Below are 6,000 nucleotides of genomic sequence, written 5' to 3'. Positions count from 1 at the left end.
TCTTGTTCTCCAATCTTTTCCTCAAGACGATGTTGAATACTGAGAAGGCCATCACTTCGGATTTGGAGCGTAAGAATCCTATCTTGCGCCTTCTTCAGTTCTTGTTTGGTGATCTCATGCTGTCGTTCCGACTCTAGATGATAAGCAGCGTATCGTCTGACATCATCGCGTAATTTCTTTTCCTCAACTCTGGCTTCCCGAAGGTCTTCCCCTATACATATATTATTTCCATCCAATTGGTAGTTATCTTTCTCGAGCTTATCATTTTTTTCTTTTAGTGACTTAATTTCTGACTCCTTTTCTCGAAGTTGACTCTGAAGTTCATTTATAACGTTTTGGAGGTCCATGTTGTTCCTATAAAGATAAAAAAACATTTTATAGATAAGATACTTATCAAATTTTCTTAATCATGCAATAATATAAGTTGATAGCAAGTTTCAAAATAAGTTGGTACACATAATATTTTTCTCGGTTACAATTTATTCAGATACTTTAATATAATGCTAATCTAGTCGAATAACTCTCCGCTGTCGCTGTCGCTGTCGTCCACAATTACTTCCATAGGTGCCACTTCCTCCTCTGCCATGTTTTCTATCACAAGATGTAAATAGTTGTTCTGATCCTGCAGTCCGTCCATAGTGGCGTGGATCCTTGAGATGTAGCGCTCTTGCTTTGCAATAAACTGGTCCTGACGCTGACGAGCCTGAGCAGCGTGATCCTTCTCTATCTCTATCCTCTCGAGTAGATCCATGTTGAGTGCCACCAAGCGCGCAAAACGAGTTGCATTAGTCGGTGTCTGCATCATTTGGCTCTCCGCCACGTCCAAGTGATGTGTGAGTCGCTGCACGTCCGACTCCAGCATAATCCTGTTCTCAGTAAGCTCTTGCTTTTCCAATTTCTCCTTGGCGAGTTGCACCTTCAACGTTGCAATTTCCCTTTTTTGATTGTCTATGGTGAGCTTACGCAAGCGTAGGGCAGCCTGGGCACGAGTACGGGGAGCATCCATTTCCTAGAATAAATGGAGGTAAAATATCAGATTCTTATCAAAGATAGAAAGGCACAAATACTAAAGTTTTCGTGGAAATTTGGACGCTGAATATTTTCGGAACAATTGAAGGGATAGATTTTTGGAAATTGTTCGAAAATTTTAGGGAACAGATGAAGGGATTGGGATGCACTAGGCTTTTGCCAAAATTTGACTTTGTCAAATTTTGTCTGTCAAAATCCCAGCGGGATTATGAACCTGGTAGCTCTGATACCACTTAAATGTCACGCCCCGAGTCCGAAGCATCGGTGACATCCGGCATTGTTTAACAATTAAATTGAAAACAATAAAGCCTCGTATCGAATCAAACCAGTCTTTTTCATAAATGAAATATTGTCTTACACTGACAAAGGAATAAAATACATCAGAGTTTCTAATAGCGGAAACGAAAGAAAAGTAAAATGTTGAATTCTGATCTTGATCTCTGATTCACCAACCCCAGAAAGCATCTTGCTCTTCCTCATTCAGTTGCTCCTCATTCTTATCTGAAATTTGTAAGGGGTGAGTGTTTTGGGAAACACTCAGCAAGTGGGGGTCGATCGATTCCAAAGATACATATAGAACTTAATTCCTTAAAACATTTCTTTAACATACTTTCAAAACTAATATTCTTAACTTGGCACAACGGAAACGAATCGAATAAGAGACATAACTTATCAAATGATTAAGAGCAAAACAGAAGCAATACATATCCTTTCAATTCGGAACAGAACATATCAGAACAAACAGAACACTGTTACTCATCTCATTTCCATGGTCAAATTGTCCCCAATATGTTAGTCCTCTAAGGGGTGAGGCCAGAACATGGTTTTATACCCACCAATGGGGGCCGAACAGAACATGGTTTTATACCCACCAATGGGGGCCGAACAGAACTACAATTCTCGTTCCATTTCAAATTGACTCGTAACAGTGCAAACAGAATTCAGACTTTTCCAGACGGAATTTATCGGAGTTTCAGATTTTCAAAGTTGAACAGAACTTAACAGAATTGCAGATAGACACAGCGGAATCAAAGAATTCGAATAATAAAAGGAAACACATAATCGATCGAATATTCAAAAATAACACATAAGGTTTTTCGAAAATTTGGACACACATAATAATAAGTCGTGTCATTCATATGCAAGATTTAAAAATACAACAAAATACTTAGTCAAAAGCCCACTTACAGTAGTTGAAGGTTGATTCGAAATCACCAACTTTGGCGCGAACTTGCTTCTCGGACTTTTGGCAGCACTTCGGCGTAACTCCTACAATTACTGTCTTCGCTTTGGCAGAACTTCGACGTGATTCTTTTTAATAACTGCACTGCACGAAATCCCTTCCTTTTCTCCTTGCTTGCTTGACCGAAATTTGAGAGAGTAAGGGGGAAGGGGAAAGCCGAAACCTTGCTTGGTTTTTGAAGCACCTTTCCATCAATTTTGGGGTAGTATTTATAGGCCACACTTTGCCCCTTGGCATACCATTTGGTCGACCACTTGGTCTCCAAGAAATGGATTAATTGTGATCATTAAGGTGGTCAAAGACTAGTAAATTCTCAAGCTCCATACCAAGCACCAAAAGCCATCTCTTGCATCATTATTGTGTCTTGATCTCTTAGCTCATCCCTTAGCTTTTCCATGGATTTCTTCAAAGGTTATTTCTTGCACCATTATCTTGTCCAAAACTTTAGCTTATCTTTTAGCTCCATTTGTGGTCTTGTTAGGACAAGCTTGGTTGAGCTTCTTCGAGCTGGAAGATTGCATCCTCGAGCTGAGGTTTTACTCTTCCCGTGAAAACTCTTCGATGATTGCCATTACTTGTAGCTTGGACTCCGGTTGAGCTAATCCTCGAGCTTTGAAGTTGCTTCCTCGAGTTAAATTTAATGAAAATCCTAGTTAACATTCAAGTTATCTATTTGGAATGAAAATTTCCGAGCTTAGTTTGAGTTAAACTTCAAGTTCGTATTACTTACTTGATTTGCTTTGGTCGAAATTTCCGGGTTCTCACACTGCCCCACCTGTTGTTATGCACACATACAGACATAACAACAGCCGGAAAACCGGTGAGAACAAATCCCAGTATAAACATGTATACATGCAATAAAACAATCTAAACATGAAACATGCTAATATGAATGTCATTCATATATAATCATGCAATGCGAGTCTAATCATGTCTAGATGCGACTCGACTAAAACTCTAGGGATCCCGTTGTGAATAAGACGTCACTGGCTGTCACCTACCCTACCAATCGAGGTGCTGTACGTCTTATTCCTAGACTTCGGCCTGATCTGTATCCACGTCTACAAAGGGGCGGTGATCTTCCCCTAAGCTGAGATATCGCCGAACATCTAGTAGTCTGCCTGATCTCCAGACTGCCCTATCTTAATGCATGAATACAAAATCTGTAAACAAGCATAATGCAATGCTACACGATCTGTAAACAAAGCATAGCAAGATCTGAATACAAGTTCTATAAACAAATCTATAACAATCATAATCATATCAAGGTATGAACAATAAAACAAGTATGTGATTTTGGTTGGGAAACTCAAATGTGATCTCATTTGAGTCGTGATTCCCCAAACAAAACATGTACTATACCTTTCGTCGTAGAATCGCTGTCACGGTCGCCAAATTGAATCTGAAATGTAAATGTTGATACGCACTCTATCAATTTCTCATCTAAACCAACATATATCCAAGTCACTACGTGATCTCAATAAAATCTGACGGCATAACGACGTAATTCTCGATACCGGTCAATCCAATTCTCAACCAATATCAACATTATCTTATTCTCAATCATATACACAAAACCATACTCACAATCGGTACAGCTTACATCTAAACATGCTGAAAGTCATAGGAAATGCATACGATATCATTTCTTTGTTCCGTTTTCGATTACAAACTCATAATCTTCACCAGAACAACTATCTACAATCATAATAGCATTTCCCTTACATGAAATTCCTAAAACATGTTAGAACTGAATACAAAGTATACCCTTTTGAAGCTTTCGATGCAAGGAACAATAATCTCCACTCGGAATACAATTTGGATGGCTAAATCTTGAGAAATCTAACTTGAAAGCGTGAAAACCTTGAAGCTTATGGGAGGAAATCTCGTTTCTGAAAGCTGGAAATGAAGAATAAGTCGACTCAGCATCTTTATGTATATATACTATTCCACATGTCACGTTTAGAAGGAGAGTGGATTTCTCGGAAGTATGACCGCGGGTGCGGTAACTCTAGTAGTGCGGGTGCGCTATGGCTTCGGCAGAACTATCAAAACATTCAGAACATAGACCGCGGGTGCCGTCATGTAACTACCGCGGGTGCGGTCTCAGCACCGCGGGTGCGGTCTAAGTCTACCGCGGGTGCGGTGTTGCTACGGAAATTTTAGCCAACTTACTGTCCATGCACCGCGGGTGCGGTGTCTACAAGCACTGCGGGTGCACTGTGACTTCGAATTACAATGGCATAATTCTACATTTTAAGCCAAACTTCTTCATCTCTTATTTCTTATCTCTATGCACCTTGCTCATAGCATATCTATCAATTCAGAATGGTCACTCAGTGTTCTGGGCATTACATAGGGAATCTTGCCAACCAATGCCAAAATCTAGCACGACGGCTCTCAACATATCCTCTAAAGTCTGGATAGTCCGTTCTGACTGTCCGTCTGTCTGAGGATGATAAGCAATACTCAGGTGTAAAGTCGTACCTAAGGCCTGCTGTAAACTGTGCCAAAAGTGAGAAGTAAATCGTGGATCACGATCTGATACGATAGACTTCGGCACTCCATGCAATCTGACTACCTCTCGAATATATATCTCTGCCATCTGATCTTGTCTATACGTCATTCTGTACGGAATGAAACAAGCAGACTTGGTCAATCTGTCAATAATGACCCAAATCGCATCACAGCCTTTGGATGATCTAGGTAACTTCGTCACGAAATCCATGGAAATGTGGTCCCATTTCCATTCAGGAATGGCTAAACTCTGAAGTAATCCACCAGGCTTCTTCCTCTCAGCTTTCACCTGTTGGCAGTTCAAACACTTAGACACAAATTCTGCAATATGTGATTTCATATGCTTCCACCAAAACTGTGTCTTCAAGTCATTGTACATCTTCCTGCCACCAGGATGAATACTGAACCGACTACAATGTGCCTCTGACAGAATCTGCTGTTTCAACTCTGCAACATCTGGCACAACTAGACGGTTATTCACGTACAACACATGATCTCGTACCTGATATTCTAATACATGTCCTGATCTGACCATTTGAATCGATCTCTGCACATTCTGATCGGTTCTTTGTGCTTCCTTGATCCTCATAATTAAATTGGGCTCAACTTGGATCGTAAAAAGTCGTAGTGGCTTACTATCTGTATCAAATGTTAATCCAGCCAAACAACAGTCTTCAATCATATTCGTAACACCTATCGTCTCAAGGATAAAGAACATACCTTTCGACTCAAGGCATCTGCTGCTGCGTTTGACTTTCCTGGATAATATTTGATTTCGCAGTCAAAATCTTTCAATAAATCTAACCATCTACGCTGCCTCATGTTCAATTCTGATTGAGAGAATAGGTACTTTAGGCTCTTGTGATCGGAAAAGATATCAAATTTCTCGCCATAGAGATAATGGCGCCAAATCTTTAATGCAAATACGATAGCCGCCAATTCCAGATCATGAATTGGGTATCGAACTTCATGTGGCTTCAATTGTCTCGAGGCGTATGCGATCACATGGCCTCGCTGCATAAGAACACATCCCAAACCTCTATGAGAAGCATCACAATATACAACGAAATCACCCGTACCTGAAGGTATCGTCAGTACTGGAGCACTGGTCAGCCTTTTCTTCAACTCTAGAAAGCTAGACTCGCACTCCTCTGACCAAACAAATGGTGCATTCTTTTGCGTCAATTGAGTTATTGGCTTTGAAATACTGG

The sequence above is a fragment of the Primulina eburnea genome, chromosome 10 (genome assembly GCF_022965805.1).
Source record: "Primulina eburnea isolate SZY01 chromosome 10, ASM2296580v1, whole genome shotgun sequence".
NCBI classification, from domain to species: domain Eukaryota; kingdom Viridiplantae; phylum Streptophyta; class Magnoliopsida; order Lamiales; family Gesneriaceae; genus Primulina; species Primulina eburnea.
The sequence above is the reverse complement of the archived record's forward strand: the minus strand, read 5'-3'. Positions refer to the sequence as shown.